This window comes from Nerophis ophidion, linkage group LG19 (genome assembly GCF_033978795.1).
Source record: "Nerophis ophidion isolate RoL-2023_Sa linkage group LG19, RoL_Noph_v1.0, whole genome shotgun sequence".
In the NCBI taxonomy this organism is placed as follows: domain Eukaryota; kingdom Metazoa; phylum Chordata; class Actinopteri; order Syngnathiformes; family Syngnathidae; genus Nerophis; species Nerophis ophidion.
In genome coordinates, this window is record NC_084629.1 from 5,176,529 (window position 1) to 5,196,907 (window position 20,379).

General features: G+C 41.9%; 1 protein-coding gene across 1 annotated transcript in view; it reads right to left on the minus strand.

Moving 5' to 3' along the window:
• Positions 1–4,953: 4,953 nt before the first annotated feature.
• The window catches only part of LOC133537899 (ras-related protein Rap-2a), a 69,781-nt gene continuing 54,355 nt past the window's right edge, over positions 4,954–20,379 (minus strand). Inside the window, exon 4 of the transcript XR_009802880.1 lies at positions 4,954–5,983. The gene's annotated coding sequence lies outside the window, so the exon portion shown is untranslated. The remainder of the gene's footprint in view (positions 5,984–20,379) is intronic.

Consider the following 20,379-nt stretch of genomic DNA (forward strand, 5'->3'; position numbering starts at 1 on the left):
GCGCATGCGCACTGATGCCAGACGCGAAACGAAAAAACTTTTTTTAAATGAACAAACAATGAAAAATTTAATATTTTTTAATTTAAGGACGATAGTGGTGACGAATTTGCTACACTGTACTCATTATATTTTTACAATTACACACATCCAATTGAAATTAAATTTGAAAACAAAAAATGTTTGTGTAAAAATTCAACTTAGTCAAAATACGGTGTGTTAAAATTTAATGTATGAAAATTCAGTCTAAAAGTGGAAATACTCGTCATTTCGAAATTCGGTAAATTAAGACAGAAGCGATTTATCAGGTCTCAGGACCAGCCGATGAAAGATTCGTGTCACGTGACTTCAAACTCGACACCTCATTGGCTGGTCCTGAAACAAGACCTATTAAAGCAGTGGTCCCCAAGCACCGTGCCGCGGCCCGATTGGTACCGGAGCGCAAAATAATTTTTTATTAATTTTTATAAAAAAAAGTTAAAATAAAATAAAAAATAAATACTTTTTTTTTTTTTTTAATTAAATCAAAATAAAAAACACAATATACACTTACAATTGGTGCGCCAACCACAAAAAACTCCCTTTTTCATGACAAAAACGTCCCTTTTTATGGAGGTGTCCTGAGCAAGACACTTCACCCTTGCTCCTGATGGGTGCTGGTTAGCGCCTTGCATGGCAGCTCCCCCATCAGTGTGTGAATGTGTGTGTGAATGGGTAGATGTGGAAGTAGTGTCAAAGTGCTTTGAGTACCTTGAAGGTAGAAAAGCGCTATACAAGTACAACCCATTTATTTTATTTATTTATAAAAAAAAAAAAAAAAAAGGACACCCCCCACCCCGCCACCCGGGCCGCGGGACAAATTATTAAGCGTTGACCGGTCCGCGGATACAAAAAGGTTGGGGACCACTGGATTAAAGGCCTCCTGAAATGAGATTTTCTTATTTAAACGGGGATAGCAGGTCCATTCTATGTGTCATACTTGATCATTTCGCGATATTGCCATATTTTTGCTGAAAGGATTTAGTAGAGAACATCCACGATAAAGTTTGCGACTTTTGGTCGCTAATAAAAAAGCTTTGCCTGTACCGGAAGTAGCAGACGATGTGCGCGTGACATCACGGATTGTAGGGCTCCTCACATTGTTTATAATCATAGCCACCAGCAGTAAGAGCGATTCGGACCGAGAAAGCGACAATTTCCCCATTAATTTGAGGGAGGATGAACAATTCGTGGATGAGGAAAGTTAGAGTGAAGCACTAGAAAAAAGAAAAGAAGGCGACGGAAGTGGGAGCGATTCACATGTTATTAGACACATTTAGTAGGATAATTCTGGAAATTCCCTTATCTGCTTATTGTGTTAATAGTGTTTTAGTGAAATTATAAAGTCATACCTGAAAGTCGGAGGGCTGCGGTGACCGCCAGTGTCTCTGAGAGGAGCCAAGATGACAGCTGCTGCACGAGGACGCTGACTTAATATCGCAATTTTCTAATCCAAAAACTTGCTGGTTGACATGTGGTAGAGAAACATGTACGCTAAAGCTTCACAACAAACAAAGAAACACCGGCTGTGTTTTGGTTGCCAAAGGCAGCTGCAATCCACCGCTTTCCACCAACAGCATTCTTCTTTATAGTCTCCATTATTAATTGAACAAATTGCAAAAGATTCAGCAACACAGATGTCCAAAATACTGTGTAATTATGCGATGAAAAAGGACGACTTTTAGCCGTAAGTGGTGCTGAGCTAGTATGTCCCCTCCAACCAATAACGTCACAAACACACGTCATCATTTCGCGACGTTTTCAACAAGAAACTCTGCGGGAAATTTAAAATTGTAATTTAGTAAACTAAACTGGCCGTATTGGCATGTGTTGCAATGTTAATATTTCATCATTGATATATAAACTATCAGACTGCGTGGTCGGTAGTAGTGGGTTTCAGTCGGCCTTTAAAGGGGAACATTATCACAATTTCAAAAGGGTTAAAAACAATAAAAATCAGTTCCCATTGGCTTGTTGTATTTTTTGATTTTTTTTTCCAAAATATTACCGGTCCCGGAATATCCCTAAAAAAAGCTTTAAAGTGCCTTTTTGTGGCTCTCCGCAAAGACACTATCCATTTTCCTGTGACGTCAAACAGTGCTGCCAATTCAAACAAACAATGGCGAATACCACAGCAAGATATAGCGACATTAGCTCGGCTTTAGACTCGGATTTCAGCGGTTTAAGCGATTCAACAGATTACGCATGTTTTGAAACGAATGGTTGGAGTATGAAAGTATTGAAGAAGAAACTGAAGCTATTGACGCTATTCATAGCCATAGCATGGCCGAATAGCTGCGTTAGCATTGCCGGTAAAATGTGCGGACCAAACGATCAGGACTTTCGCATCTTGTGACACTGGAGCAACTTAAATCCTTCGATTGGTAAGTGGTTTTTTTCGCATTAAATGTGGGTGGAAGGAAACGTAATATAGTTGCAAATGCATCTGCAGGTTATCCATACATATCTGTGCCATGTCTGCTTTAGCTCCGCCGGTAAATAGCATGTTAGCATCGATTAGCTGCCAGTCACGCTGCGACCAAATATGTCTGATTAGCACATAAGTCAACAACATCAACAAAACTCACCTTTGTGATTTCGTTGACTTTATCGTTGCAAATGCATCTGCAGGTTATCCATACATCTCTGTGCCATGTCTGTCATCGCCGGTAAAATGTGCAAACACTCCGGTACATTCAATGGGGGTCTGGCGGCAGATTTCTTGCTACTTTGGCATCTTCGGGCCAGTGGTGCAACTTGAATCCCTCCCTGTTAGTGTTGTTACACCCTCCGACAACACACCGACGAGGCATGATGTTTCCAAGGTTCCAAAAAATAGTCAAAAAAACGGAAAATAACAGAGCTGAGACCAGGTGCTTGCAATGTGTTGAAAATGAAAATGGCGGCTGTATTACCTCGGTGACGTCACATTTTGACGTCATCGCCAAAAGAGCCATAAACAGAAATGCGTTTAATTCCCCAAAATTCACCCATTTAGAGTTCGGAAATCGGTTGAAAAAATAGATGGTCTTTTTTCTGCACCATCAAGGTATATATTGACGCTTACATAGGTCTGCTGATAATGTTCCCCTTTAACATAGACATCTTATAACAGGCCTGGGCAATTATTTTAGCTCAGTGGCCTAATTTAGAGAAAAAAAATGTCTCTGGGGCTGGTATATCTATTTTTAGGAACACTAATACAAAACCTCACAATGATGTCTGATTGAATGCTAAAAACATTATGATGGACCGCCTTCAAAAAACGGAATGGAATTTTCTTTTTTTTACTGAATGAGACACCCAGAATGTACATGAAAATGAAGAATGTGGCATTTACAATATTACCTATGAACAATACAACACTGAATATTGACAACATTTGAACGTCACACGCACTCTCGATCGACATATTTTACAACGCAACAAAAATGTAACAAACACAGCGAAATATGAATGTGGAAGGTAAAAAAAAGCCCACCTACAATCTGATATATCCCTAAGCTTTAGAACTTTGTTGTAAAAATCTCTGTCCCTGTCTGTCCCTGACACCCACATTTTCAAGCTCGCTCTGGAAACACTCTGTGGAAACGCTCTCCCCACCCACACTGCTTGATGCCTCGTCTGAGCTGCTGTGAATAGATGACCATATTAACTAATTAGATTACCATAGATAGATAGACAGACAGAGAGACAGACACAGACAGACACAGAGATGGATGGATGGATGGATAGATAGATAGATAGATTGATAGATGGATAGATAGATAGATAGATAGATAGATAGATAGATAGATAGATAGATAGATGGATAGATAGATAGATAGATAGATAGATAGACAGACAGACACAGAGATAGATGGATGGATGATAGATAGATAGATAAATAGATAGATAGATAGATAGATAGATAGATAGATAGATAGATAGATAGATAGATAGATAGATAGATAGATAGATAGATAGATAGATAGATAGATAGATAGATAAACAGACAGACAGACACAGACAGACACAGAGATGGATGGATGGATGGATAGATAGATAGATAGATAGATAGATAGATAGATAGATAGATAGATAGATAGATAGATAGATAGATAGATAGATAGATAGATAGATAGATGGATAGATAAACAGACAGACAGACACAGAGATGGATGGATGGATAGATAGATAGATAGATAGATAGATAGATAGATAGATAGATAGATAGATAGATAGATAGATAGATAGATAGATAGATAGATAGATAGATAGATAGATAGATAGATAGATAGATGGATGGATGGATGGATGGATAGATAGATAGATAGATAGATAGATAGATGGATAGATAGATAGATAGATGGATAGATAAACAGACAGACAGACACAGAGATGGATGGATAGATAGATAGATAGATAGATAGATAGATAGATAGATAGATAGATAGATAGATAGACAGACACAGACAGAGATGGATGGATAGATAGATAGATAGATAGATAGATAGATAGATAGATAGATAGATAGATAGATAGATAGATGGATAGATAAACAGACAGACAGACACAGAGATGGATGGATGGATGGATAGATAGATAGATAGATAGATAGATAGATAGATAGATAGATAGATAGATAGATAGATAGATAGATAGATGGATAGATAAACAGACAGACAGACACAGAGATGGATGGATGGATAGATAGATAGATAGATAGATAGATAGATAGATAGATAGATAGATAGATAGATAGATAGATAGATAGATAGATAGATAGACAGACAGACAGACAGACACAGACAGAGATGGATGGATAGATAGATAGATAGATAGATAGATAGATAGATAGATAGATAGATAGATAGATAGATAGATAGATAGATAGATAGATAGATAGATAGATAGATAGATAGATAGATAGATAGATAGATAGATAGGTCTTTATTGTCATTGCACAAGTACAACAAAACTTTGTTTTCAGCACAAATCCGTTCAAGATTAGACAAACAACCGTGTACAGAGTTACAGAACAGGAACGCTGCTGGGTCGCCACAAGGTGCCCCATAAAAGATGGGAAAAAGGGAAAACACTGGGGAAGGATGAGTAAAAAAATACAATCTAGACTTGGCACCTAAGGGGGCCCAGTCTGGAGTGGGAAAAATCCTCCGTAGCAAAACACATATACATAATACAATATACATCTCGAGATATCTAGCAACAGAGGGAAGGGAGTGCGGGGCCATGGTGGTCGGCCGCAGCTCTCAGGCGCTGACCATCCTTTCATCACCCCTATGGGATTTGCGTCGTATATGTGGCGTATATTTTTTTGATGCATGTGTGTGTGTAAGCCTGCAGCGTGTCTCTGTTCCACGGCCTTGATCTTGCGCAGTCGCTAGTCCAAAGTCGACAACAGGTGTGTGTCCATAAAAGACAAGAAGGGAGTTTATTGTGTCTTCGCTGCACTGTCCTTCAGGAGAGACTCGAAGCCAGGGAAACAATCCGAGTTTGAATGTTTTGCATGCGAGTGAAAACTAAATTTGCTTTTTACTCGAAATTGTCTATGACTGGTCCTCAAATATCCCACGGGGCAGACGGGTTCGATGTTATCCAAATCACACGAGTGCAATCACAACTGGACATGATAGTTTTAGCAGGGCGCCAACACAGACCCCTAAAACAGCAAGGGGGTCACAAACCTTTCCAAAGCCTCATGGGCCTCCTATATGCACCCGAAACGAGGATTTTCAAAGATCACACGTGGTGAAGAACCACAATAGTTGTGCGGCCATGTGTCAAAGCCAAAGTAGCAGCATGTGACCTTTTCTAAGGATTTGTGTAAAAACGCTGATAAAATGTCTAAATAATTGTACCCTTTCTTATTACCTTGGACTGGACAGCTGCTGAGCTTGCAGGAGAAAATGAGCCACTTTCTCACCCCGAGTCCTGTTTAAACCACCTGCGTGAGACAGAGAGCATTATTTGCAGTTTTTTTGTGTCTTCCTGTGCACACTTTCTCTCCAGTAGGCAAAAAAAAAAAAAGTTCATTGTGAAATTCACGTCTGTTGCCATGACAACCTGTTATTAGGTCTTGTGGTGGTTTTGCTTGTTTTGTCCTCACCGCGCTGCCGGTTTGTTTTCGTGTTTAAAAAGAAATGACATAAAGTGGAGCCGAGAATGTTTTTATGTTGCTTGATTTTAATTACTGCTCCGGTTCGGATTTTATGACCCCTCAAAGAACCGCTACGCTGCTACTGGTGAGCTGCTGCCGTCTCAAGATGGCGGCACCCTGCTCAGACAAAACTGCCTCTAACTCCCAGTAGGAATGTCAGAGACACATGAAACACAAACCTCAATGTAGGTCTAACTTGGACCTATATTTTATACAGTGACAACCCCCAGCTAAAATCAACAGGAAGTTTGCCATTCCCCATTCAATACAAAAGCTTATCTCCATTGGCAATACATTAGAGTCTCAAGGTGGCAGCACCCTGTTCAGACAAAACTGCCTCTAACTCCCAGTAGGAATGTCAGAGACACATGAAACACAAACCTCAATGTAGGTCTAACTTAGACCTATATTTTATACACCGACAACCCCCAGCTGAAATCTACAGGAAATTTGCCATTTCCCATTCAATACAAAAACTTCTCTCCATTCGCAATACAATAGAGTCTCAAGATGGCGGCACCCTGCTCAGACAAAACTGCCTCTTACTCCCAGTAAAAATGTCAGAGACACATGAGACAAAAACCTCAATGTAGGTCTCACCTAGACATATATTTTATACAGTGACAACCCCCAGCTAAAATCAACAGGAAGTTTGCCATTCCCCATTCAATACAAAAGCTTATATCCATTGGCAATACATTAGAGCCTCAAGATGGCAGCACCCTGCTCAGACAAAACTGCCTCTTACTCCCAGTAGGAATGTCAGATACACATGAAACAAAAACCTCAATGTAGGTCTTACTTAGACCTATATTTTATACAGTGACAACCCCCACCTAAGATCAACAGGAAAGTTTACCATTCCCCATTCAATACAAAAGCTTCTCTCCATTCGCAATACATTAGAGTCTCAAGGTGGCAGCACCCTGCTCAGACAAAACTGCCTCTTACTCCCAGCAAAAATGTCAGAGACACATGAGACAAAAACCTCAATGTAGGTCTCACCTAGACATATATTTTATACAGTGACAACCCCCAGCTAAAATCAACAGGAAGTTTGCCATTCCCCATTCAATACAAAAGCTTATATCCATTGGCAATACATTAGAGCCTCAAGATGGCAGCACCCTGCTCAGACAAAACTGCCTCTTACTCCCAGTAGGAATGTCAGATACACATGAAACAAAAACCTCAATGTAGGTCTTACTTAGACCTATATTTTATACAGTGACAACCCCCACCTAAGATCAACAGGAAAGTTTACCATTCCCCATTCAATACAAAAGCTTCTCTCCATTCGCAATACATTAGAGTCTCAAGATGGCGGCACCCTGCTCAGACAAAACTGCCTCTAACTCCCAGTAGGAATGTCAGAGACATGAAACACAAACCTCAATGTAGGTCTAACTTGGACCTATATTTTATACAATGACAACCCCAGCTAAAATCAACAGGAAGTTTGCCATTCCCCATTCAATACAAAAGCTTATCTCCATTGGCAATACATTAGAGTCTCAAGGTGGCAGCACCCTGTTCAGACAAAACTGCCTCTAACTCCCAGTAGGAATGTCAGAGACACATGAAACACAAACCTCAATGTAGGTCTAACTTAGACCTATATTTTATACACTGACAACCCCCAGCTGAAATCTACAGGAAATTTGCCATTTCCCATTCAATACAAAAACTTCTCTCCATTCGCAATACAATAGAGTCTCAAGATGGCGGCACCCTGCTCAGACAAAACTGCCTCTTACTCCCAGTAAAAATGTCAGAGACACATGAGACAAAAACATCAATGTAGGTCTCACCTAGACATATATTTTATACAGTGACAACCCCCAGCTAAAATCAACAGGAAGTTTGCCATTCCCCATTCAATACAAAAGCTTATATCCATTGGCAATACATTAGAGCCTCAAGATGGCAGCACCCTGCTCAGACAAAACTGCCTCTTACTCCCAGTAGGAATGTCAGAGACACATGAAACACAAACCTCAATGTAGGTCTAACTTAGACCTATATTTTATACACTGACAACCCCCAGCTGAAATCTACAGGAAATTTGCCATTTCCCATTCAATACAAAAACTTCTCTCCATTCGCAATACAATAGAGTCTCAAGATGGCGGCACCCTGCTCAGACAAAACTGCCTCTTACTCCCAGTAAAAATGTCAGAGACACATGAGACAAAAACCTCAATGTAGGTCTCACCTAGACATATATTTTATACAGTGACAACCCCCAGCTAAAATCAACAGGAAGTTTGCCATTCCCCATTCAATACAAAAGCTTATATCCATTGGCAATACATTAGAGCCTCAAGATGGCAGCACCCTGCTCAGACAAAACTGCCTCTTACTCCCAGTAGGAATGTCAGAGACACATGAAACAAAAACCTCAATGTAGGTCTTACTTAGACCTATATTTTATACAGTGACAACCCCCACCTAAGATCAACAGGAAAGTTTACCATTCCCCATTCAATACAAAAGCTTCTCTCCATTCGCAATACATTAGAGTCTCAAGATGGCGGCACCCTGCTCAGACAAAACTGCCTCTTACTCCCAGTAAAAATGTCAGAGACACATGAAACAAAAAACCTCAATGTAGGTCTCACCTAGACATATATTTTATACAGTGACAACCCCCAGCTAAAATCAACAGGAAGTTTGCCATTCCCCATTCAATACAAAAGCTTATATCCATTGGCAATACATTAGAGTCTCAAGATGGCGGCACCCTGCTCAGACAAAACTGCCTCTAACTCCCAGTAGGAATGTCAGAGACACATGAAACAAAAATCTCGATGTAGGTCTCACTTACACCTATATTTTATACACCGAACCCCCCCAGCTAAAATCAACAGGAAGTTTGCCATTCCCCCATTCAATACAAAAGCATCTGTCCATTCGCAATACATTAGAGTTTAAAGATTGCGGTACCCTGCTCAGACAAAACTGCCTCTTACTCCCAGTAGGAATGTCAGAGACACATGAAACACAAACCTCAATGTAGGTCTCACTTAGCCCTGTATTTTATACAGTGACAACCCCCAGCTAAAATCAACAGGAAGTTTGCCATTCCCCATTCAATACAAAAGCTTATCTCCATTGGCAATACATTAGAGCAGGGGTCGGGAGCCTTTTTGGCTGAGAGAGCCATGAAAGCCAAATATTTCAAAATGTATTTCCGTGAGAGCCATATAATATTTTTTAACACTGAATACAACTAAATGCAAGCATCTTTAAGTAAGACCAACATTTTTAGAGTATAATACGTCTCTTATTCTGTTTAATAACGTTGTTATTATAAAGTTAACCAATAATAAATATAACACTTCTCACCATTAATGCCACATCAGGACAGGTGCGATAGAAAACGGATTGTTAGATTAAAATGCATGAGAATGTTTCATAATTTGAACATGATTTTTAACACTGTGATTACCAGCAGAATTATTCATTGCTTATCGATTTATCTGAGAGCCAGATGCAGTCATCAAAAGAGCCACATCTGGCTCAAGAGCCATAGGTTCCCTACCCCTGCATTAGAGTCTCAAGATGGCGGCACCCTGTTCAGAAAAAAACTGCCTCTAACTACCAGTAGGAATGTCAGAGACACATGAAACAAAAACCTCAATGTAGGTCTCACTTAGACCTGCATTTTATACACTGACAACCCCCAGCTAAAATCAACAGGAAGTTTGCCATTCCCCATTCAATACAAAAGCTTCTCTCTATTTGCAATACATTAGAGTGTCAAGATGGCGGCACACTGCTCAGACAAAACTGCCTTTAACTCCCAGTAGGAATGTCAGAGACACATGAAAAAAAACCTCAATGTAGGTCTCACTTAGACCTATATTTTATACAATGACAACTCCCAGCTAAAATCAACAGGAAGTTTGCCATTCCCCATTCAATACAAAAGCTTATCTCCATTGCCAATACATTAGAGTCTCAAGATGGCGGCATCCTGTTCAGAAAAAACTGCCTCTAACTTCCAGTAGGAATGTCAAAGGCACATGAAACAAAAAACATCTATGTAGGTCTCACTTAGACCTATATTTCATATACTAACAACCCCCAACTAAAATCAACAGGAAGTTTGCAATTCCCCCTTCAATACAAAAGATGGCTATAAATACTCAGTCCAGTCCATCGCTGCTTGCAGCTTTAATTATAGTTTCGTCTTTATTTGAAGGGACAATGCACAGAAACATTAAGATCAAAGACAGATATGTTCTGTACCAGATTATAGCTAGAAAGCTAATTTCCATCTGCAGTTCCTGGCTACCTAAATTAAGGGGATAGAAAAATCATGCAACATAATTATGAGAATAAAATCATACCATAGCATGTAATCAAATTAAGAAAAGTCATAAAATGCCCTTCATGGACACATAGTTAATATTCAATACAACCACACCTCAAAGACAAGACATGCTCTTGTTCACATCTGTCATCATTTGTAAAGACAACCATGATTTTAACAGACACGCCTCACAATTTACAACAAAAATGCTGTCATGGATGAATATAATACACATTAAGTTGATGTGTCAAACATAGCTCCCACCTTATTGACCGTGTGAGCATCTTTGATTGCTCCAAAGCCACTTTTTAACTTCAATTGTGAATAAAGAGTCATCTGTTAAGACTTTTCAAGTTTGTTGTGAGGTCGTTCCATTCCTTTATGGCTTTATATGAAAAGGCTGATTGTGCAAAAGATGTTTTACATCTGGGTACGCTACACTGCCCCCTGGTGGAGGCTGGTGTTTATCTAGTTGTCACAGCAGATGTAAACTGGAAAAAGTGCTTAAGTGGCGCTGGTGCAGTGTTATTTAGGATTCAATGGGCCATTCGTATTGATGATAGTCTTTGAATGTTAGCTAAATTTAACATAGTATATTTTTGGAGAACTAAACAGTGATGGTGGTGTTGTGGTTTTCGATAATATCGGCAGTCCGATATTATCGGACATCCCTAAATACAACCCTAAAAGCTTTATTTGTTTGTGTGATGTCAACCGATGTCCTGGATGCAGAGGCCACAGAAGACAGACAATAAACGATGTGAAGCATCCCAGCTGGAAGAGACGCGGCGTGCTGTGGCAAAGATGGAACGCTGCGGAGCTGAGAAAAGGTAGGAAGGACTCAGAGGCGGCTTAATTCACACACCTGTGCTGTGTGACACCCGGTGGGACCCTTTCAAACAGAACTTGAACACCCCCAACCCCTGTCGTCCTCCTTGTTTTAATGTCACTTCTGCCCTAGCAGGGTCCGCAGGCATGTTGAAATATTCTGCTGCAAAACAACAGAAACGATAATTTATATTCTCATTAAGTTGGTCCACATCCGCACACATAACTGTATATCAACGCAAATGATGCCGTGGAAGAGGATGGAGCCTTAATGAAGCCCACTGAGGCCTCCGTGAAAGATCCTCATTAAGGTGAATGGAGCACTTGAACACCACACACAGTTTATACACTCTTCTTTGCAACAACTGAACATGTAAGAATGACTGAACCACAACTGAGTCTGAAACCTGACATTCAGTCAAAAATGACAAATAGAGTAGTACAAACCCCGTTTCCATATGAGTTGGGAAATTGTCTCCATCTCCTTCCGCTTATCCGAGGTCGGGTCGCGGGGGCAGCAGCCTAAGCAGGGAAGCCCAGACTTCCCTCTCCCCAGCCACTTCGTCTAGCTCTTCCCGGGGGATCCCGAGGCGTTCCCAGGCCAGCCGGGAGACATAGTCTTCCCAACGTGTCCTGGGTCTTCCCCGTGGCCTCCTACCGGTTGGACGTGCCCTAAACACCTCCCTAGGGAGGCGTTCGGGTGGCATCCTGACCAGATGCCCGAACCACCTCATCTGGCTCCTCTCGATGTGGAGGAGCAGCGGCTTTACTTTGAGTTCCTCCAGGATGGCAGAACTTCTCAGCCTATCTCTAAGGGAGGAAACTCATTTCGGCCGCTTGTACCCGTGATCTTATCCTTTCAGTCATGACCCAAAGCTCATGACCATAGGTGAGGATGGGAACGTAGATCGACCGGTAAATTGAGAGCTTTGCCTTCCGGCTCAGCTCCTTCTTCACCACAACGGATCGATACAGCGTCCGCATTACTGAAGACGCCGCACCGATCCGCCTGTCGATCTCACAATCCACTCTTCCCCCACTCGTGAACAAGACTCCTAGGTACTCGAACTCCTCCACTTGGGGCAGGGTCTCCTCCCCAACCCGGAGATGGCATTCCACCCTTTTCCGGGCGAGAACCATGGGAATTTGTGTTAGATGTAAATATAAAGCGAATACAATGATTTTCAAATAATTTTCAACCCATTATCAGTTGAAGATGCTACAAAGACAACATTTTTGATGTTCAAATTGATAAACCTTTTTTTTTTTTCCAAATAATTATTAACTTTAGAATTTGATGCCAGCAACATGTGCCAAAGAAGTTGGGAAAGGTGGAAATATATACTGATAAAGTTGAGGATTGCTCATCAAACACTTATATGGAACATCCCACAGGTGTGCGGGCTAATTGGGAACAGGTGGGTGCCATGATTGGGTATAAAAGCAGCTTCCATGAAATGCTAAGTAATTCTCAAACAAGGATGGGGGTGAGGGTCACCACTTTGTAAGCAAATTGTCAAACAGTTTTAGAACAACATTTCTCAACGAGCTATTGCAAGGTCCGTAAAAACATCAAAAAGTTCAGAGAATCTGGAGAAATCACTGCACGTAAGCGATGATATTACAAACCTTTGATCCCTCAGGCGGTACAGCATCGAAAACCGACATCAGCATGTGAAGGATATCACCACATGGACTCAGGAACACTTCATAAAACCACTGTCAGTAACTACAGTTGGTCGCTACATCTGTAAGTGCAAATTAAAACTCTACTCTGCAAAGCCAAACCCATTTATCAACAACACCAAGGAACGCCGCTGGCTTTGCTGCGCCCGATCTCACCTAAGATGGACTGATGCAAAGTGGAAAGGTGTTCTGGGGTCTGACGAGTCCACATTTCAAATTATATTTAGGAAACAGAGGACGTGGTGTCCTCCAGAAAAAAAGAGGAAAATAACCATTCGGATTATTATAGGCGCAAAGTTGAAAAGCCAGCATGTGTGATGGTATGGGGGTGCATTAGTGCCCAAGGCATGGGTAACTTACACATCTGTGAAGGCACCATTAATGCTGAATGGTCCAATCAGGTTTTGGAGCAACATATGTTGTCATCCGAGCAACGTTATCATGGACGCCCCTGCTTATTTCAGCAAGAAAATGCCAAGCCACGTGTTATAACAGCGTGGTTTCGTTGTAAAAGAGTGCGGGTACTTTCCTGGCCCGCCTGCAGTCCCGACCTGTCTCCCATCAAAAATGTGTGGCGCATTATGAAGCCTAAAATACGACCTCAAGACCCCGGACTGTTGAACAACTTAAGCTGTACATCAAGCAAGAATGGGAAAGAATTCCACTTTCAAAGCTTCAACAATTACTTTCCTCAGTTACCAAACATTTACTGAGTGTTGTTAAACGAAAAGGTGATGTAACACAGTGGTGAACATGCCCTTTCCCAACTACTTTGGCACGTGTTGCAGCCATGAAATTCTAAGTTAATTATTATTTGCAAAAAAAAAAAAGTTTATGAGTTTGAACATCAAATATCTTGTCTTTGTAGTGCATTCAACTGAATATGGGTTGAAAAGGATTTGCAAATCATTGTCTTCCGTTTATATTTACATCTAACACAATTTCCCAACTCATATGGAAACGGGGTTTGTAAATGGGTTATACTTGTATAGCGCTTTTCTACCTTCAAGGTACTCAAAGCGCTTTGGCACTATTTCCACATTCACCCATTCACACACTGATGGCGGGAGTTCCCATGCAAGGCCCTAACCACGACCCATCAGGAGCAAGGGTGAGGTGTCTTACTCAAGGACACACGGATTGTGACGAGGTTGGTAGAAGGTGGGGATTGAACCAGTAACCCTCAGGTTGCTGGCATGACCACTCTCCTAACCCTGCTGCGCCGTCCCCTAGTAACTATTATAGTAGTAGTAACTTTTCATCCATCCGTCCATTTGTCTGTCCATCTATCCATCAACCTGTCTGTTTGTCCTTTATACGTTGAAGTGTTTTATACGGGGTGTCCAAAACCCGAGGGCCATTTGGAGCCTGCAACTCGATTTTGTTTTTTTTGGGCTTAGATTCAGACATTAAGCATAGAAAACTGAACTGACCCAGATAACCCCCCAAAATGGGACCTGAAAACCAAAAGCTCCCTGTATGATCAGTGTCAGAGCTTGGTCCGCATTGCCGGCAGTAAGTCGGTCCCGTTCCCAGTGAGGGTTGGAATCCGCCAATGCTGCCCTTTGTCACTGATTCTGTTCATAACTTTTATGGACAGAATTTCTAGGCGCAGTCAGGGCGTTGAAGGTTTCCGGTTTGGTGGCTGCAGGATTAGGTCTCTGCTTTTTGCAGATGATGTGGTCCTGATGGCTTCATCTGGCCAGGATCTTCAGCTCTCACTGGATCGATTCGCAGCCGAGTGTGAAACGACTAGGATGAGAATCAGCACCTCCAAGTCCGAGTCCATGGTTCTCTCCCGGAAAAGGGTGGAGTGCCATCTCCGGGTTGGGGGAGGAGACCCTGCCCCTAGTGGAGGAGTTCAAGTACCTTGGAGTCTTGTTCACGAGTGAGGGAAGAGTGGATCGTGAGATCGACAGGCGGGTCGGTGCGGCGTCTTCAGTAATGCGGACGTTGTACCGATCCGTTGTGGTGAAGAAGGAGCTGAGCCGGAAGGCAAAGCTCTCGATGTACCGTCAATCTACGTTCCCATCCTCACCTATGGTCATGAGCTTTAGGTTATGACCGAAAAGACAAGATCACGGAAACAAGTGGCCGAAATGAGTTTCCTCCGTCGGGTTACGGGGTTCTCCCTTAGAAATAGGGTGAGAAGCTCTGCCATCCGGGGGGAGCTCAAAGTAAAAACGCTGCTCCTCAACATTGAGAGGAGCCAGATGAGGTGGTTCGGGCATCTGGTCAGGATGCCAACCGAACGCCTCCCAGGACATGACGGGAAGACTATGTCTCCCAGGTGGCCTGGGAACGCATCGGGATCCCCCGGCAGGAGCTGGACGAAGTGGCTGGGGAGAGGGAAGTCTGGGCTTCCCTGCTTAGGCTGCTACCCCCGCGACCTGAACTCTGATAAGCTGAAGAAGATGGATGGATAAAATAACTAAAACTACTACAAAGGACATGCTGACTCACCACTGAATAGAAGTTCAGCTGAAACTAAGTGTAATAGGAACTATGAGGTAATTCAGTCCATCTAAGTACTGTAGAACAACCAAACACGACAACAACGTTGATGATCAACCACTGAAGTCGCCACAATCCTAATCCATGCAGCTCTAAACAACTGCATTATGTTCATGGCAGGGGCCGGGCCCTGGTTTTCTCATTATGCCAGAAAATGTAGTTTCTCTGTGTATGTCCTTTTCGAGAATGCATATATTTTAAAGAGTTTTTTCTCTTATTCATAGTCATGTTTAAAAGCAGCTAACATTTTCCCATGTGTACACTTTGTGCTCGTATCTTATGTCCGCAAGTAAACTCTGTGGTTAACCTTGAAGGCGCTGGAATGTGTATTGGGAGTATAAAGTACTCCCTTTTTACCTTATCAGTTTAGAACAATAAGGCTTTATTTCTTTCTGGGCGGGAGGGTGCTGTTTTCGTACTAAATAAGCTGACTCTTTCCGTTTGATTTTCAGATCGCTTCTACCACTTTTGTAAGGACTGGTCTCCTATAGCTTTAGTAAAACTTGGTAGCATTGCTATTCTGTCTTGATGGTCCTTCTTACTCAACATAAATGTCATCCGAAATAATTTGGGATTGACCAGTGACTTTTATTCCCTGAGAGGAAGACTGGTCAGACGCAACACCTTACAACAGGGGTAGGGAACCTGTGGCTCGCGAGCCAGATGTGGCTCTTTTGATGACTGCATCTGGCTCTCGGATAAATCTTAACTGACATTGCTTAGCACGATAAGTAATGAATAATTCCACTAGTAATCACAGTGTTAAAAATAACGTGCAAAATATAAAATATTGTCATGCATTTTTATGTTCAAGAAGTTGGTAAGAAGTCATTTATTTATTATTGGTTAGAGTGGGGCTTGCCGCTCTAGGGGTTCTACAGACCACCAAGCACTGACATGAGAGCCAGTTTCAGGGCTACAATATTGTTTTATTTTTCAATAAGTCTCTCAGTTGCTTTCCAGCAATTGTCTTTTTCTCTTTCGTTCTCGCTCGTGCTCTGGTTTCTAGCCCCAAGCCCGTCTCTCCTCCTGGCTGCTGCTTATAACAGAGCGACAGGTGATCGGATAAAAAGGCCCAGGTGGGCCGTCTACGCACCTGTCGCTGAATTCAAAGCCTGTCCTGGCAACATCCTGCTTCGCTGCAGGCCCGCAGGCCACGCCCCCTCCACAGTTAGCTTCAGAATAACAATGTTATTACAAAGAATAAGAGACCTCTCTAGAAATGTTGGTCTTTCTTAAAAATGCACGCGTTTTGTTGTGTTCCGTGTTAAAAAAAAAATATTATATGGCTCTTACGGAAATACATTTTAAAATATTTGGTTTCTTGGCTCTCTCAGCCAAAAAAGGTTCCCGACCCCTGCCTTACAATAACAATAGCCCGGTTCTACGGTAGAAAAGTATACAGTTTCCAGCCAAAGACGTTTAGGTCTTAATTTCCGTCCGATCAGACCGTGACCGACCTTGGACATCAACATCAGCGGATTCATCTCAGTGATGAGATTCTCCAAATGCAGAATATTCATCAAGAAGATCCAAAGAAGCGCTTGGTTTTCCTGATCAGTCAAGTCTCGGTCTTTGAGGGGGGAGGACGAGAAGTCATTGCGGCTGCATGGCCAACTGCTGTCTGGGATGTAATTGCTGAAAGCTGGAATCTATCACAGTAGTTATTACAGCGTTCTTTCCCTCCCTGCTCGCCCGCTCACAAAAGGAGAGGGACTATAAGAAGCAGCAAAGCGTGACTCTGTGATCCGGGCGCCGATTGAGACAAAGTTTTCCAAAGAACAAGGAGCGAAAAACGGAAAGACGACTATTTAAGTCTCTTCTTGTGGTTGTATCCTGTTAGCTCTAAGGCCCGATGTTGTCTACGATTAACGGATTGACCAGAACTCATCTGCAGGAGACAAAAAAAAAAAAAATTGCCCTTTGGGAAAGTTCACTGTGCTCCCATTGTGCCATCTTCAGGAGAAAAAAAACAAATCACCTCCTTCCTGTTCCAACCTGCTTGACCGTAAATTAGAAGGAAAAAAAAACATTTAACAGAGAGAACAGTCTTTAGGGAGATCCCGAGGGAGTTTTATTTCGTCTTCATTACAAGCACCTGGCAGTTTGCCTCGGGTCCATAAACAGGAAGGGAAAAGGACTTTGAACAACAACAGAAAAGGGTAAACAACCCGGACTTGTTAAGCCATGATTACTTTTAAGAGTTCAGCCAGAAGACATCATCTTGAATGACTTTTACACAAACCTGCAAACTTTATACAACACCCGCAGGCTTTTAGTCTACACCAACATTATTTTATTTTAATCGCCAAAAACTGATTAAAGGGGAACATTATCAGCAGACCTATGTAAGCGTCAGTATATTCCTTGATGGTGCAGAAAAAAAGACTATATTTTTTTTTAACCAATTTCCAAACTCTAAATGGGTGAATTTTGGCAAATTAAACGTCTTTCTGTTTATCGCTCTGGAGGCGATGACGTCAGAATGTGACGTCGCCGAGGTAACACACCCACTATTTTCATTTTCAACACATTACAAACACCGGGTCTCAGCTCTGTTATTTTCCGTTTTTTTGACTATTTTTTGGAACCTTGGAGACATCATGCCTCGTCGGTGTGTTGTCGGAGGGTGTAACAACACTAACAGGGAGGGATTCAAGTTGCACCACTGGCCCGAAGATGCCAAAGTGTCTGCCGCCAGACCCCCATTGAATGTACCAAAGTGTCTCCACATTTGACCGGCGATGCTAAAGCAGACATGGCACAGAGATGTATGGATAACCTGCAGATGCATTTGCAAATATAAAGTCAACTAAATCACAAAGGTGAGTTTTGTTGATGTTGACTTATGTGTTAATCAGATATATTTGGTCGCAGCGTGACTGCCAGCTAATTGATGCTAACATGCTACGCTAATGAACGCTAACATGCTATTTACCGGCGGTGCTAAAGCAGACATGGCACAGAGATGTGTGGATAACCTGCAGATGCATTTGCAACGATAGTCAACAAAATCACAAAGGTGAGTTTTGTTGATGTTGACTGCCAGCTAATCGATGCTAACATGCTACGCTAATGGACGCTAACATGCTATTTACCGGCGGTGCTAAAGCAGACATGGCACAGAGATGTGTGGATAACCTGCAGATGCATTTGCAACGATAGTCAACGAAATCACAAAGGTGAGTTTTGTTGATGTTGACTGCCAGCTAATCGATGCTAACATGCTACGCTAATGGACGCTAACATGCTATTTACCGGCGGTGCTAAAGCAGACATGGCACAGAGATGTATTGATAACCTGCAGATGCATTTGCAACGATAAAGTCAACGAAATCACAAAGGTGAGTTTTGTTGATGTTGACTGCCAGCCAATCGATGCTAACATGCTACGCTAATCGATACTAGCATGCTATTTACCGGCGGTGCTAAAGCGGACATGGAACAGATATGTATGGATAACCTGTAGATGCATTTGCAACTATATTACGTTTCCTTCCACCCACATTTAATGCGAAACAAACACTTACTAATCGACGGATTTAAGTTGCTCCAGTGTCACAAGATGCGAAAGTCCTGATCGTTTGGTCCGCACATTTTACCGGCGATGCTAACGCAGCTATTCGGCCATGCTATGGCTATGAATAGCGTCAATAGCTATTCGCTCAATAGCTTCAGTTTCTTCTTCAATATTTTCATACTCCAACCATCTGTTTCAATACATGCGTAATCTGTTGAATCGCTTAAGTCGCTGAAATCCGAGTTTGAATCCGAGCTAATGTCGCTATATCTTGCTGTGGTATTCCCATTGTTTGTTTACATTGGCAGCACTGTATGACGTCACAGAGGAAATGGCCAGTGTCTTCGCAGAGAGCCGAAAATAAGGCACTTTAAAGCTTTATTTAGGGATATTCCGAGACCGGTAAAATTTTGGAAAAACTTCCAAAAATACAACAAACCACCGGGAACTGATTTTTATTGTTTTTAACCCTTTTTGAAATTGTGATAATGCTCCCCTTTAAAGCATGCATATGGAAGCGTTTTGGAACGTTTTTGACTGAATTCATGCCAGAACCTGTTTGAAGCCATTGGGGAAATAACCTGCAATCTACACAATTAAATATCTGAATACATTTTGTTTTATTTCTGACAAACAAGCTTTTTTTGTATTGTATTTTCCGGACTATAAGGCGCACTTAAAGGCCTACTGAAATGAGATTTTCTTATTTAAACGGGGATAGCAGGTCCATTCTATGTGTCATACTTGATCATTTTGCCATATGGTCATATTTTTGCTGAAAGGATTTAGTAGAGAACATCCACGATAAAGTTCGCAACTTTTGGTGCTGATAAAAAAGCCTTGCCTGTACCGGAAGTAGCAGACGATGTGCGCGTGACGTCACGGGTTGTGGAGCTCCTCACATCTGAACATTGTTTACTATCATGGCCACCAGCAGCAAGAGCGATTCGGACCGAGAAATCGACGATTTCCCCATTAATTTGAGCGAGGATGAAAGATTCGTAGATGAGGAAAGTGAGAGTGAAGGACTAGAAAAATAAAAAGACTATACAATGGGAGAAATTCAGATATTCCATCCATACATTTTCTACCGCATATTCCCTTTTGGGGTCGCGGGAGGCGCTGGCGCCTATCTCAGCTACAATCGGGCAGAAGGCGGGGTAAACCCTGGACATCGCAGGGCCAACACAGATAGACAGACAACATTCACACTCACATTCACACACTAGGGCCAATTTAGTGTTGCCAATCAACCTATCCCCAGGTGCATGTCTTTGGAAGTGGGAGGAAGTTTTTATTTTTATTTGCTGGAATGGC